The sequence below is a fragment of the Prionailurus bengalensis genome, chromosome B3 (genome assembly GCF_016509475.1).
Source record: "Prionailurus bengalensis isolate Pbe53 chromosome B3, Fcat_Pben_1.1_paternal_pri, whole genome shotgun sequence".
In the NCBI taxonomy this organism is placed as follows: domain Eukaryota; kingdom Metazoa; phylum Chordata; class Mammalia; order Carnivora; family Felidae; genus Prionailurus; species Prionailurus bengalensis.
The window spans coordinates 58,829,444-58,845,189 of record NC_057355.1 but is presented as its reverse complement, the minus strand read 5'-3'; the positions used below and the strand labels follow the sequence as shown (position 1 = coordinate 58,845,189).

Below are 15,746 nucleotides of genomic sequence, written 5' to 3'. Positions count from 1 at the left end.
GCACTTTCTTCCGTCACCAGGGTACGGACTCCTGGAAGCAGGCTGTTGAGCACCTCGTGGAAGCCAAGGAACTTGCTATGAACCAAGAATATGGAGGTGAGGTCATCACAGCAAGGCTCTCTGAGACTTGGGTGAGGTTTTCCAGATTCAAAGTCTTGCATTTTAAGCATTACACCATAAAATCAGGAGTCTGTAGGGGAGCAGGGTACTCTCATCATTTAGTGCAGAGCCTGTCATGTGGCAGGAGCTTAACAAATGTTGAAATGAATAAAGATAATTTCTCTTGTTCTTATTTTTATATAGCTATAATTGTGGTATACACAATTTTATGTCCTTATTTTTTTCACTTAACATTGCATAATTTCCCCATTTTTATTATGTAAGCTTTATTTTCTTCCATTTTTAAAAAATAATGTCAAACCTACAGACAAGTTCAAAGAAAGTACAGTGGAAATCTGTGTGCCCTTTCCCTAGATTCACTACTTTTTATCATTTTGCCATATTTACTCTATCCCTTTCTCTTCTTTCCTTAAATGTTTGATGCAATTTGCAAATATCATGACGCTTTCGCTCTAAATAATTCAGCACTCATTTCCTAAAAATAAAGAATTCTTCTAGAGGGCCATATGAACACATCCACAACAGTGTTGTCTATTATGCAGGCCATATTAAATTTTTCCCATTTTTCCCTCAAAATGTCTTTTACATATATATTTTTGTCCTGATTCAGGATTTAATCAGGACCCCTCCATTGCATTTGTTTGTTAAGTTTCTTTAATCTTTCGAAATCTTGAACAGGTCCCCATTTTATCGTTGCCACTTTGTTTTTCATGACATTGATCATTATGAAGTGTCAGGGCAGTTGTTACGTAGAATGTCCCACATTCTGGATCTTTCCATAGTTTATTAGATTCAGTCCAGACATTTTGGAAAAGACCACTACATAGAGGATGTGGTGTACTTCCCACTGTGTTACACTGGCAGGCCAGTAATGCACATTTGTCCCTTTATTGGTGAAACTAGGCTAGATCACTTGGTTAACATGGAGTCCATCAGATCTTTCCTTTGCAATTTAAAGTAAGCTGTGGTGTGATAGCCTAAGATCTTTGATTATTTGCTCCCAATAATGTTTTACCTAGTGGTTTTTACTTCCATTGATGATCTCTGCTTGTATTTGTTATTACACTGAGGATTGCAAAAAATGGTGACTCTAACCCTGTCCTTTCTTCTGCATTTATTATCTGGCATTCTTTTGTAAAGAAGAGCTGCTGTTGCTCCTATCTCTGTCTCTTTGTCTCTGTTTCTCTCTCTCATCTCCATCATCTCAAAAATTATCTATCTATCTATCTATCAAATGTGATATAATCCATTATCAATATTACTGTTATTACTTTTTTTAAACTTGTTTTATTTTTTATTTTTTTAAATTTACATCCAAATTAGTTAGCATATAGTGCAACAATGATTTCAGGAGTAGATTCCTTAATGCCTCTTACCTTTTTAGCCCATCCCCCCTCTCACAACACCTCCAGTAACCCTCAGTTCGTTCTCCATATTTAAGTCTCTTATGTTTTGTCCCCTCCCTGTTTTTATATTATTTTTGTTTCCCTTTCCTTATGTTCATGTGTTTTGTCTCTTAAAGTCCTCATATGAGTGAAGTCATATGATTTTTGTCTTTCTCTGACTAATTTCACTTAGCATAATACCCTCCAGTACCATCCACGTAGTTGCAAATGGCAAGATTTCATTCTTTTTGATTGCCGAGTAATACTCCATTGTGTGTGTATATATATATATATATATACATATATATATATATATACATATATATATATATATATATATATATATATATATCACATCTTCTTATCCATTCATCCATCGATGCACATTTGGGCTGTCTCCATACTTTGGCTATTGTTGATAGTGCTGCTATAAACATGGGGGTGCATGTGTCCCTTCGAAACAGCACACCTGTATCCCTTGGATAAATGCTTAGTAGTGCAATTGCTGGGTGGTAGGGTAGTTCTATTTTTAGTTTTTTGAGGAACCTCCATACTGTTTTCCAGAATGGCTGCACCAGCTTGCATTCTCACCGTTATTATTCTTTGATGCTCCAATTGTCTCAAATTTGGCCAACAGAAGCTCTTTAAAGAGGCTTCTGTATCCTTTTGACTTGGTCCCCTCAATATTTAAGCAGTTAACTTGCTTTCTTACAGAAAATATTCTAGACTTACACTTCCCCTTCTGTAGACTTGTAATCAGTCATTTTTTAAAAAGGAACTTCATTCTTTTTAGTTGGAAATGGTATTTAAAAGCTGACTTAATACTTCATATATGTACTTTTGATACTTTAAAAATGACAATTCAACATATCATCAACTGAACATATTTTAGTTTAGTTCAATATTACCTTATTTGTTAAGCAGTCAGGCTATTTACACTCTCTTCCCTTCTAAATAGCCCTGTAATAAACATCTTTATGCATATAACTTTTCCAAGTTTAGGATTATTTCCTTTAGTAAGTTTCCCAGAAATGGAATTATTGGGGCAAAGGTGTACTTTTCTTTTTCTGATTCTTGATAAACATTGCCTAGTTGCTCTCATGGAAGGTTTTTAAAATCAACAATGACTTCTAAGTGTCAAGCCCAAAGATTTTATCTTATTCCTCTTTCTCCTTTGCAGCACCTGAATGTGCCAACCTCCATCCCTGAAACCTTCTCCCAAACTTTCCTTAAATGACACTGTTATCATTCTCCTCCTTTCTTTCAGGCTATACCCTCTTCCTCCTTTAACCTCCTAAATTTGTGCCTGTCTCAAGGCCTGGTCCTTAGCCCTCACTTTTCTTAGTGGGTACTGAGTGGGGGTGTCCTCCCTTCTGTTTGTCTGACCTTGGATGCCCAGTCCTCTCCGGAGCTCTGATCCCTTCTGGGTTTTGTCTTTTAAGACTGGTGCTTGCCTTTTGTCTCCAGCCTTGCCTTAGGCCCATCTCTGTACACAAACTTGAGAGGACAAACATCTTAGTATGCTTAGATATGCACTCTGTTCTTTGAGATTCTAGATGTAGATGGGAGTTTCATTTGGGCCAAGTTTTCTATTTGATATGAAAATAACATGATTTTGTTTTGAAAGAATACAACCTGAGATGCAATGACGTAAACTGGGCCACTTGCCTCAATTTTGGACTCCATAAGAAACCTCTCTTCAAATATTTATGGAGATGCTGTATGCTTGGAATATACACATAGTAAGATTCAGTTTTACCTTTCATTAACCTGAATTTTTTAACTTTAGTGGTCTGTAATTTAAGTTTCATCCTGATAAGATAGCAGAGAGATGGAAGTGAAGGGTCTCCAAATGGACTACCAAGTCCCTCTTCCCAACTCCAAAACTAGGATACTGCCCTGCCCTTCCAACATGCAATCGAAATAGGGCTGCTTCTCAGAAGAGCCCAGGCTACCATCCAATGGTTTTTATAAACACAATGAGGGATCCCTTTCCCCTATATCTCAACAACCCAGTCAGCCTTCACTTGCCCCAGCCAGCATCCAGGACCTGGGGAGAAAAAGGACAGGATCCGTGGTGAATATTCCCTCCTGGTATGTGTACTCTTCTTTGTAAAGGGAGTTTGCCTATCTGCATATTTGTTACCTCAAGTCCTGTCTGACTTCTGGGGGTGAAAGCGAGGAAGGGAAGAGGTCATTTGTGTTATGTAAGAAGCCGAGATGGGGGTTATACTTTTATGCAAATATGCATATATAAATATTTGTTTATACAAGGACTGTCATGGAAAGATGAGGGAAACTAATAATTGGTGGGTGAGGTGAAGATAGGGAGACTTACTGTTCATTGGACTTGTGTGCATGTATTCTCTAAACATACAACTCAAGTTTTAAAAATTCATGAAAAGGAAAAAAAATTGGAAGGTCACAAGGGCGCGGTTTTGCTGCTGTAGAGTGATTTAGACACCGATTTCCAATTTTTTTCGGGCAGGGAGGGATTCTAACTCATGTGAAACCGTATTCAGAGCATTAAATGAGAATTACTGGAGGTGGTGATCTTAGGGCCGGCTCAGTTTTCCAGGTGGAAAGATTCGGTGATTCACTTCAAGAAAGCGAGTTGTGATCAATATAAAACGTTGTCCACAAAAAGAAAAAAAAAAAAAAAAGCTAAAAGGACAAGCCCCTTGCCGTGCCATTGTTCCCACAATGCCGTGACTCGGATTCGAACCGAGGTTGCTGCGGCCACAACGCAGAGTACTAACCACTATACGATCACGGCGAGCTACCGGGGACCTGTAAGGATCGCCTTCTGATTGTCCTCTTCAACAGTCATAGGCCTTCCTGCTCTGCACGTCACCAAAAGATCCACCTATAGGGCGGAGTTCCAGCGTAACACAGAGTCTGGGAATGCGCAGGCGCAGTGCGCTCTCACCAGTCGCTCTCGCTCTCTCGGGTTTTGGTCCATTAGCTACAGAAAGTGTTGATGTTGGAGTGGGGAATGGTGGGTTCCGTGTGAATGAGGTGGGCGTTTAGGGGGACCACTTGGGCATCCAGGGACGGGACCGTCCGGAACTCAGTGTCCACAAGTAGTGTAACCACCATTCCTAGGATGCCCATCTCCTGTGCCTGGGAGATCTTTGCAGCGACCCCGGATCTGAAGGGGGCGCTCCTAAGGGGTTATAGTCCCTGCTGATTACCCCAGGAGTGACCCAATGTCGCCGCCGCGGAGGATGTGGACTCCCCCACGCCTGACTGTACACATGTAAGGGACTCAATGAATGCATCTCACCCTGCCTCCCCGCTCCCCACCAACTTCCTTGCAGCTTCTGCTACTGCCGCAACGATCCTGACTTCTTCCGCGGTACTCCCGCCAGTACCGGTGGCCACCTCGGTTGTGCCCTAGGCAGCAGCAGGGGCCGGTGCGATTTTTCTTCCTGTCCATCAGTGTTCCCGCCCCACCGCGCCTAGAACCAGGCCGAGTCCACAGTAGGCAGAGGATTTTTGCTAAACTGAGAACGTGCCACTAGTTCTAACAAGACAATCCAGGGTGGCCACCTGTCTGCTCTAATCATCACCCTCACCGCCTGCAGTCACCAGAGGGATATTACTAAATACAAGCTGAATCCTTTCACTCCTCCACCCCTCACCCCCACCCACAGACTGTAGGAAATTCGTCCACCTTTTGCAGCCCATCCTTGGCCCTCCCTCAGTGTCGCTTCCCATTCCCTAATTACTCGCATTCATTCACTCAACAGGTCCTTTAGAAGTGAGGGTGGGGAAGAGGTAGGATTTATAGAGTAATTGCTATAGTTCCTTTTTGAGACCTCCATCATACCTGTGCACACGAGATTATCCTGGCTGCTCGGAAAATTCCTTTTCTGACTTTAAGAGCTACTTCAAAAATCACCTTCTCTGTGAAGACTTCTCTTCCTATTATTATCGGGAGTCCTCTTCCAGCGCTGCAATGGAAATTCATATATATGCCTATGACAACACTTATTAGCCTTGTGAGTGCTCTGTGCTTTGTCTCCAGTGAACGGTATAGCGCGTAGCCGCGGTAACAGGAAGCCTATATTCTTCCGAGATCCAATTTAGCCAGAGCTGGCATGACGTAAACGTCGTTTCCAACTGGCACAGGGGACTGGGATCCATTTTCGAGAATGTTGTTACAAATTCGAAATAAAAATGGAGGACAGCAATAAAAACCAAGTCCCCTGCCGTGCCACTGCTCTCGCAATGCCGTGACTCGGATTCGAACCGAGGTTGCTGCGGCCACAACGCAGAGTACTAACCACTATACGATCACGGCGAGCTACTGGGGACTTGGCCTTCGGTTTCCTCGCCTGAGTTCTTCTCTATTGAAAGCCCCGCCCCCTTGTTACGTCACGGTCTGTACCTGCTGATCTCCAACATAGCCTCTCGCTGTGAGAACACCGATGCCCTCGTTTCCCTGCTTTTTTGATTTCTGTCCACACTCTCCCGGGGGTCAGACCCCACTGCTTCACCAGTTCGAAGGCTGCGCTCCAGGTTTCCGTCCCCCCACCCCGCCCCGCACCTCGAAGGAAGTTGTGCGGGTGCGTCGGGACTGTATTTCCTTCTTGTGGAATTCTAGAGACAACCCCGTTCCCAGCCGGAGTCCACTCAGATAGCGTGACCGCCAGGGCATGGGGGTGCGAAACGGACCTACCGTTCGGGCGACCCCAGGGCATCACGTCCGTACAGGCTAGACGTGAGCATAACGGCCTCATAGGAGTTCTTTCTTTTACGATCCGTACGCACGACCGGCTGAGACCTGCTGGAGAGTCCTCGGCGCCCCTACTCCGCTTAGGGGTCAGCGCGAGTGCCAGAAGGGCCTGGCACACCGTGGGCGACTTCGGAAGGCCAGGGCGGCCGGCCAGCTAGACTAGAAGATCCATACTTGGAAGTATGGTTTCTTGTGGCGTTCCGGTAGCGCGCCGTGATCGTATAGTGGTTAGTACTCTGCGTTGTGGCCGCAGCAACCTCGGTTCGAATCCGAGTCACGGCATTGTGGGAACAATGGCACGGCTAGGGCGCCTTTTTAGGTTGGGGAAGCCACATCGTACTCCGTGACTGTGCCCCGCTGCTCCTTAATATTAGGTTAGTGCCAAAATTGAAGTTCTGGGACTTTACTTCCTCTTTCTAATTCTAGAAGTGCTAGCGAATCAGCCCACTCCCCGTCTTGCCCGCTGTGTGTTTTAGGACGTTCTGTGGGGGTACTTTCTCTTTCCTCATTTGGCCTCTGTTAATGGTCAGATCGTGAGTGAAGAATGAGCCTCTCCAGCTCCTCTCAGGGGACCTGAGGGTGGCAAGGCAAGTCAGGAATCATTTCTGGAAGAGTTGGACATTTCGGTGGGGTGCTCCTTTTACTCACAATCCATCAGCAAAAACTCACTGAACAGCATGTAAAAAGCAAGACAATGCTGCATGCTGCAATTTCCCTGGGTCTTCCTGCTCCCGGTTCCCTAAATTTGATGAGTTTAAAGCTACAAAACCGGACAACTAAGACCGTGAGAGAATAGAATGGTGGAAGGTGAACCTGAGAACTTGCTTTCTCTTCCATCTTGAGGTCTTTTCTAGGCATCAGAACCAGGAAAGGGGTAGAGGCTGTAAGAACTCTCTAGTCACACATTCCAGCTCCAGCTGTTTCTGTTTTGGGGATGGATTTATTTTCTGTAGGCTTCCAGTCTCCACTCTAAGTCACTTAATTTTTTTCTTTTCCTTCTGATAGACTCCATAGTAGCTGACACTCTTTCTTTAGGCTATTCCTAACACTGTTTAAAGTTAGCATAGCTTAATAATTAATCCCGTGACACCTGGAAGCAGGCTGCCTAGGGTTTGAACCTGACTCTTGCATTAATTAGCTGGGTGACTTTAGGTAAGCCACATATTGTCTCTGTGCCTCAGTTTTCTCATTTGTAAAATGGGAATAAAAGCAGGCTTATGAGAATTAAATGAGATAATACTTGTAAAACAACAGTGCCTGCCACTCATCAAGCCCTATGTAAGTTTTACTTAAATAAACTGGTAATAAAATTAACTCCTTAAAAATGGACACAGTGACACTTAAGCATCTGAATGTTTCAAAGTAAACATTCCCCTTTCTCCAACCAGCTGCCCCAAATATTTTTGGAACTGTTGTTTGGGGATAACTTTCAGGGCTGATTTATAAGCCATGTAAGTAAATCCATCTCAATATTTATAATCACATTTTATTTTGAAATGTTTTTTGACTGCTTTTCAAATTCACCTTCAAAGAAAAAGATGTCACCACTGAGTTTTAAAGGTGCAATAAGCTTCAGCAGCAATTCCAAAAATGTTTTAGGCAAGATCCCTGCAAAATATTTTCTGCAAAAGATCCCTGCAAAAAATTTTTGAATATTTTCTGATTAAAAATTCAGAATCTTGGTTCACAACCCAAAACCACTAGATTGGAATCTTCATTTTAATAAGATCCTCCCCAGGTGATTCATCTGCACATTCAAGTTTGAGAAGTGCTGCTGTTGCCTAGAACCACTTGGCTGGAATGGAGGCCTTCATTGTTCACCTTGTCAGTATTTGGGGTGACTAGAGGGGACCTGCCAGAGTCTACTGGGCCTCATCCAGGGGAGTAACATTAAGGTTTTGAGGATGAAAAGATGGTGGTCTGGGAGGGAGTCACCAAGAGGCCCATATTGAGGGATGGCTTGGGAAGAGGCAGCACCCCTGGACTTCCACTAGGAGGTGCTACACCCCAGAAGTGGATGTGGAATGCTGAGGCTGGATAAGACTCAGTCTAGAAGACACCACTTTGGACTTAACCCCCAATAGGGAGCCCATTCCTCAGGGATTCTCTGGATATTCAGGACTCAAGTTTCATTTATTCATTCATTCTTCATTCATTCAGTAAGCTAGCATCTTTATCTCTAAAAGAGAGATATATACCTTTGGGGAGTTCCAAAGGTATATACTGATACTCTTGACCCAAAATACTTTAGTTTTCCAGCCAAGAGAAAGCCCAGAAACAAAAACCAGAAAACAGCACAAGAAATGGTAGAATGAAGAGGCATTTCTTGCTGCAATGGAACAAAACTTTTCCAAGGGAAAGCTGACATAAACTTTCACCATAATTGTAAAATAATTGAAGTTTATTTTTAGCACTTCCAGCCCCCTCACTCTGACACCCTTCCACCTCTTTGTGTTATTCTTATCTCATTTATTCTCAGTCATTAGAGCAACAATATTTATTGAGGGCCTATGTGCCAGACACTGTTCTAGGTTCTGGGGTTATAGTAATGAATAAGACAGATGTGTTGTTCTCATAGAACTGTAGTCTAGTGCAGACATCAGAAAAGAAAGCTGAACAAAAAATAAATAGGAGAATTTGAGCCAATGGAAGTAATGTGATACAGATGATGTGATACTGTTCCCTGCCTATTGTCCACCCTTCTATTCCCTCAGTTCCTTTGTCTGTACAGAGTATGATGACCGATAATAGTAAGTGTTGCATTTTAAAAGGGATCAAAATTTATACTGAAGAGATAAAGTCTAACCCTGAGTGGCCCAGATGTGGCATAAAGAGCCTTCATATTGGAGGCAGTCTTATGTGGACAGGGTGAGGAGGAGTCCATGGTGATCTGCATGGACCCACAATAAAATCCAATCCATCCAAGTGGATGCTAAGGGCCAATGAACAAAACCAGATGAACCCTCTGGTAGGCCAAGAACTTATCAAGGGCCCCAGGAAAACAAAGCATCTACCCAAGAATGTAAGACAGTTCTTTTGAAAGAATAAAAAGCACTGACGTGATAATTTCAGGAGAGGGGGGAAAAAAAAACCTGACTGAACTTTGTTAGGAAATAATTAACTGTAAGTATTTAAATTTTTTTCAATTACATATGACTCATCATAATCTTTTCACTGCTTAAGACCTTGGGAGGTTTAATCTAGCCCTGCTTGTGCACTAAGTCAGTCCCCTGGATCAAAGATGCAACCCTCAGGGAAAGAAAGGGAGAGAGACCCTGAATTAAGATCATAGTTGTCACCTAGTGGAACATATTCAAATAAAAAATAAATTCAGTAAGAAAAAGAGATAAAGTTGCATTGCTTGTATTCTTGAGTTTTTAACTGAGTGGTGCACCTAATACACAATGCCAAGTGACCAGCACAGAAGTTGCACACAGTAAGTGCTCAGTATGCTTAGTTGGTCTCTTGTTTCTGGGTTCTTCTGTTTCCTCAAAAAGAAACCCATGGGTAGATCCAGCAGGACTAGTCCTGTCATGAGGCCTAAATCTCATTCCTGAGGAAGAATGCAGGAGCTGCCTCTCAGAAGCAAAGGTTTAAATCAGTGGTTTCCAAACATTATTCTAGAACTCATAAACAGGGATGAAGTTTTCATCATGGAATAAGAGAAAATAAGGTCAATGTGGTAAGCTTTTCGAAAGGCTGAATGTATTTAATTTAAAAGACTGTCTTCTAGGCTGAGATTATGTCCTTCATACTTTTGAGGTGTTAAAGTGGCTTTGCTTTCATTACCTGATGGAGAACTGATCATTTTTTAAGTCTTTGCTTGGAAAATTAAAAATTGGCAAGCCTATGTTGATCTCCAAAATTATTTTTGCAATTTTACAAATGAGTAAAATCTAAAAGTACAAAGCTCATTACAGAGCAAAGCATTAGGCCGGGAAGAAATGGTCTTCAGTTTATAGGGAATCTGCAGAGAAATGCTCAGAGGGAGGTGTCCCTGTTCTGTCAGTCAGTAGTCCAAGCCAACACCCATCCACGTACACAACAAACAGTGGGTCCTAGTATGATCTATGCTAGGCATTGAGATTTAAATGTAAATAAGAGTCATTATTACTCTGAGATTATAATTTCAGTCCAGCGTTAATCAAAAGGGGGAAGAAACAATTACGTTAGAAGTATATACGAACTGCGTTACAGCTTAGATCACTCATTCCCCCAGGATATGATATTTGAGCTGGGTTCCAAGACATGTATAGTAATTTTCCTGGCAGAAAGGAGGGAAGGTATTCTAGGCAGAGACAAAGGCAGAAACAAAGGCAAGGAAGCATGAACATACAGGTAGCATTGGGAAAGACAAGTCAGAGCTGTGACATAAGATACAGAAGGGAGGGTAAGGGTGAAGCCAAATTGTGATGATTCTGTTGCTCCTTGTTGAGTCAGGCCTTTTCCCTGGAGGTCAGTGGTTCCTGGCATTTTGTGGTAACTTCCTCTTTGGGGGATTCTCTTAAAACTATAGGCTTGTTCTCCAAATGACGTACCTATCACAAAAATATCAGGAATACACCAATTTCCTGAAGGACATTTATAGACTTTGTTATAGGCATTGGGGGACCATTTTTGTGTCCATTTTTAAGCAGAAGAGGAACATAATCACATCTGTATTTTAGAAAGGTGAGGTATAAATGGGTGATTATTGACAAAGTCTTAATTCAAAGGAGAGACAGAAGAGAATTTCAGCTTCCTGGTCTGGTTTTTGAGGTTGGGGCTTGGAGACTAATCTGGGGGTGAAGGAAGGACTCTTCCCTCACACTCTTCCTTCCCATAGGTGTATGATCAGAGGGCAGTGAGCTCAAAGGCTCTTTAGCCCAGAGGTAAGGGGATGGACATGATGGATGAAGGAAATGGATGTGAGGTTGAGAGGAACCTCCAATATCAAGTGCGGAATACTTTTGGGGTCGTGGCAGTCAAAATAGTATGAAAATAGATGTATCTGTGTTACCCTAATATCATTGTTAGTATTGAGAATCTGACATGAATGACAGAATATCCAAATTTCAAACGTAATTTTAAGTTAAAAGGAAGATACACACGTAAAAGTTGCAAAAAACTGACTCAACTCTTTTCCCAATTTCTCCTAAATTTCAGGGTCAAAATATTTCTGCATCATGACTACCTTTTGGTTCACTGGCCTCATCCTGAGTCTGGATGACTTTCTTACCATATCATCAAAACTGCTAAGAACTCCTTTCCTCCTTAAATCTCTTTAGATTAAATGCTCTAAGAAAACTTATGGTTTTAAAATATGTTCACAATTTTTTTTTTGATACTCCTCCCAGAAGTAGGGCTTCATTTCTCTCCCTGGAGTGAGGGCTAGACTTAGTGACATCTTCAAATGAATAAAGTAGAGGTGATAGTGTGCCATTTCTGAGAAGAGGTCATAAAGTGCATTGTGGCTTCCTGTTTGCTCTCTCTCTTGGATCTGTCGGGGAGGAATAATTTACAACGTCCTTCTAGCTAGACTAAGAATCAAATTGACATGAGACAGATTAACAGTAGAAAATCAAATTTAATAACATATGCACAGGGAATCCACATAGACTTGGAAATTCCAAAGACAGTGAGGTAACATGATGCTTATAAGAGCTAAGGGGAAGGATAGGAATCTGAGGATACAAAGGGGAGAAAGACTATTAGCAGGAAGATGAAAGGAGATGTTTGGGAAAAAAAGGTTACCCTATGATGTAGATAAGTTCCTTAGGTAAAGAGGAATCTGTTAATAGCTCTCTTCCTAGTACAAGCAGGCAGTTGAGTGGGACGTAAAGAGCTTTCCCTGAATCTACTGGATTTTGATTGTTTTTAGCTCAAAATATGTTCACGTCAAAGTGGTCTATATCGGGGCAGCCTGCCCTTGGCACCTACAGATCACTACCTCCAGAGGAAGCCAGCTACTGTGTCATGAGGACACTCAAGTAACCCTATGGAGAAACCCATGAGTTGAGGAACTGAGGGTTCCTCCTAACAACAAAATGAGATCTTTAACCAATAGTTATGTGAGTGAGCCATCTTGGAAGCAGTTCCTCCAGCATCAGTATCAAACCTCCAGATGACTGTACCCTGGCTGACATCTTGACTTGAAATTTTATGAGAAACTCTGAACCTAAACCACTCAGCTAAGTCACTTCCAAATTCCTGAATTAAGAAACTGAGATAATCAGTGTTCATCATCTTAAGCTGTTAAAATTTCAGGTAATTAGTTACACTGTGATAGATAATTAATACAGAGTTTATTACCTAGAAATGGGGCATTGCCATAACATAAAAACCCAAATATGAAAGTGGCTTTGGAACCGGGCAGACATTAGAAGAACTTTGAGGAAAGTGTTAGGGAAAGTCTGAATGGTTGTTTTGTTTTTTGGTTGGTTTTTTTTTTGTTGTTGTTTTTTTTGGTTTTTTTGGTTTTTTTTGCCTTCATTATGGTAAGTGTACTCTTTAATCCCCATCACCTATTTCATCAATCTCTCCCACCTACTTCCTTTCTGGTAACCATCAGTTTGTTCTTTATAGTTGAGTCAATTTTTGGTTTGCCTCTCTCTCTCTTTTCTTTGCTTGTTTTGTTTCTTAAATTCCATGAGTGAAATCATATTGTATTTGTCTTTCTCTGACTGACTTATTTTGTGCCACATTATACTCTCTAGCTCCATCCATGTTGTTGCAAATGGCAAGATATCATTCTGTTTTATGGCTGAATAATATTCAATCACACACACACACACACACACACACACACACACACCCCACATCTTCTTTATCCATTTATCTATCGATGCACACTTGGCTGTTTTTATAGTTTGGCTATTGTAAGTAATGCTGCAATAAACAGGGGTGCATGTATCACTTTGAGTCAGTGTTTTTGTATTTTGGGGATAAATACCGAGTAGTGTGATTACTAGATTGTAGGGTAGTTCTATTTTTCATATTTTCAAGAACCTCCATAATGTCTTCCACAGTGGCTGCACCAGTTTGTATTCCCACAAATCATGCACAGGGTTCCTTTTTCTATACATCTTTACCAACCCTTCTTGTTTCTTGTGAGTTTTTTTTTCTTTTTTTTTTTCCCATTCTGACAGGTGTTAGGTGATATCTCATTGTAGTTTTGATTTGCATTTCCCTGTTGATGAATGATGTTGAGCATTGTTTTATGTGTCTGTTGGCCATATGTATGCCTTCTTTGGAGAAATATCTGTTCATGTCTTCTGACCATTTAATAAGATTGGACATTGAGTTGTATCAGTTCTTTATATATTTTGGATACCAATCTTTTATTGGATATGTCATTTGCAAATATCTTCTCCCACTCATTAGGGTGCTTTTTAGTTTTGTTGTTTCCTTCACTCTTCAGAAACTTTATTTTGATGTAGTCCCAAGAACGTGCTCATTTTGGCAGCACATATACTAAAATTGGAACAATACAGAGATTAGTATGACCCCTGTGCAAGGGTGACAAATTGATATAGTCCCAATAGTTTATTTTTGCTTTTATTTCCCTTGCCTCAGGAGACTTATCTAGAACAATGTTGCTATAGCCAATGTCAGAGAAACTACCTGTGCTCTTTTCAAGGGTTTTTATGGTTTCAGGTCTCACATTTAGGTCCTTAATCCATTGGGACTTTATTTTTGTGTATGATGTAAGAAAGTGGTCCAGTTTCTTTTTTGCATGTAGCTGCCCAGCTTTCTCTAGCACCATTTGTTGAAGAGACTTTCTTTTTCCCATTGTATATTCATTCCTCCTTTGTCAAAGATTAATTGACTGTGTAATTGTGATTTATTTCTGGTTTTCTATTTTATTCTATTGATCTATGTATCTGTTTTTGTGCTGGTACCATACTGTTTTAATTACTACCATTTTGTAATATAATTTGAAGTCTGGAATTGTGATAACCTCCAAGTTTTGTTTTTCTTTTTCAAGATTGCTTTGGCTATTTGAAACCTTTTGTAGTTCCATACAAATTTTAGGATTGTTTGTTCTAGTTCTGTGAAGAATGCTGTTGGTATTTTGATAGGCATTGCATTAAATTTGTAGATTGCTTTCGGTAGTATAGACATTTTAACAATATTTGTGCTTCCATCCCGTGAGCATGGAATGTCTTTCCATTTCTTTGCATCATCTTGAGTTTCTTTCATCAGTGTTTTATAGTTTTTAGATTATAGGTCTTTCACCTCTGGTTAAGTTTATTCCTAGATATTTTATTGTTTTGGCACAATTATAAATGGGATTGTTTTCTGAGTTTCACTTTCTGCTGCTTCATTATTAATGTATAGAAATGCAACAGATTTCTGTACATTGATTTTGTATCCTACAATGTTACTGAATTCATTTATCACTTTAGTAGCTTTTGTGGAGTCTTTAGGGTTTTCCATATATAGCATTATTTCACCTGAAAATAGGGAGTGTTTTACTTCTTCCTTACCAATTTGGATGCCTTTTATTTCTTTATGTTTGATTGCTGTGGCTAGGGCTTCCAGTACTGTATTGAATAACAGTGGTTAGAGTGGACATCCTTGTCTTTTTCTTGGACTTAGGAGAAAAGCTCTCTGTTTTTAACCATTGAGTATAATGTTAGCTATGGATTTTTCATAGAAGGCCTTTATTTTGTTGAGGTATGTTTGCTCTAGACCTAATTTTCAGAGGGTTTTTTTTAAAAATCATGAATAGATGTTGTACTAAAGTCTGAATAGTCTAGAAGAAGCTGCCTCTTTTCTGTTCTTCAAATTTCATACAAGTGCCTCTCATTTGTGGAATCTGATATGGAAAATGGCTGTAAAGGGATTCTAAGAAATATTTTCTCGTCTTCTTAACTCTTGGGGAAGCAAAGAAGTACAGAAGCACAGCTGAGTTGCCAGTAGACAGGCTGGTGCAGTTCATTATTTCAGGTACCCAGTATCCATATGTACCATTTTACTAAAATTTAGTTTCCATCCTATATGGAAGAGTACAGGAAGGAAAAAAAGGAGGAGAAGAAAGAAACTAACAAATGTAAATATATACAGGATAAACCAAGGAAAAAATATGCCAACTACTAAGACCTTTTTTTCTTAATTGGTAATCAAGACAGTAATTGATGTTTGTTTATTTAATTTTTTTAGTAGTTGGTATTTATAATCTCCTTCTTCCCCTGCCCAAATCACATGCCCTACGCCCTCAGCCAGTACTTCAACTACTGATTCTTTATCTGATAACTCAAACCTTTACTCTTAGGTGTGTGAACTATTTGTGGTCCTGAACTATATTGCTAAAGTCTTCCCTTAACTTTTACTGTGGGACATAAAAATATTAAGGGACACCATATCCAGAATAAATGTTAAATTCACTGAGGAATTGCTGCCCCATCCATGATGGGACAACATAATCAATCTGTCCCAGGTGACTGGCTAGTTTCCCTGAAGAATGATGCCATACTATAGATTTAGCATTGGTCTTTGATCTTGGTATATTCAGCAAT

At 40.6% G+C, this 15,746-nt stretch overlaps 4 non-coding genes across 4 annotated transcripts; 2 read left to right on the top strand and 2 right to left on the bottom strand.

The window, feature by feature from the left end:
• Window positions 1-4,209: 4,209 nt before the first annotated feature.
• Window positions 4,210-4,281, bottom strand: TRNAH-GUG. Its single transcript has one exon. It is a non-coding gene; the product is annotated as a tRNA-His (tRNA).
• Window positions 4,282-5,739: 1,458 nt separating this feature from the next.
• On the bottom strand, window positions 5,740-5,811 carry TRNAH-GUG. Its single transcript has one exon. It is a non-coding gene; the product is annotated as a tRNA-His (tRNA).
• Window positions 5,812-6,456: 645 nt separating this feature from the next.
• Window positions 6,457-6,528, top strand: TRNAH-GUG. Its single transcript has one exon. It is a non-coding gene; the product is annotated as a tRNA-His (tRNA).
• Window positions 6,529-13,674: 7,146 nt separating this feature from the next.
• LOC122469713 lies at window positions 13,675-13,778 on the top strand. The gene has a single exon (XR_006293607.1). It is a non-coding gene; the product is annotated as a U6 spliceosomal RNA (small nuclear RNA).
• The last annotated feature ends 1,968 nt before the right edge of the window (window positions 13,779-15,746 follow it).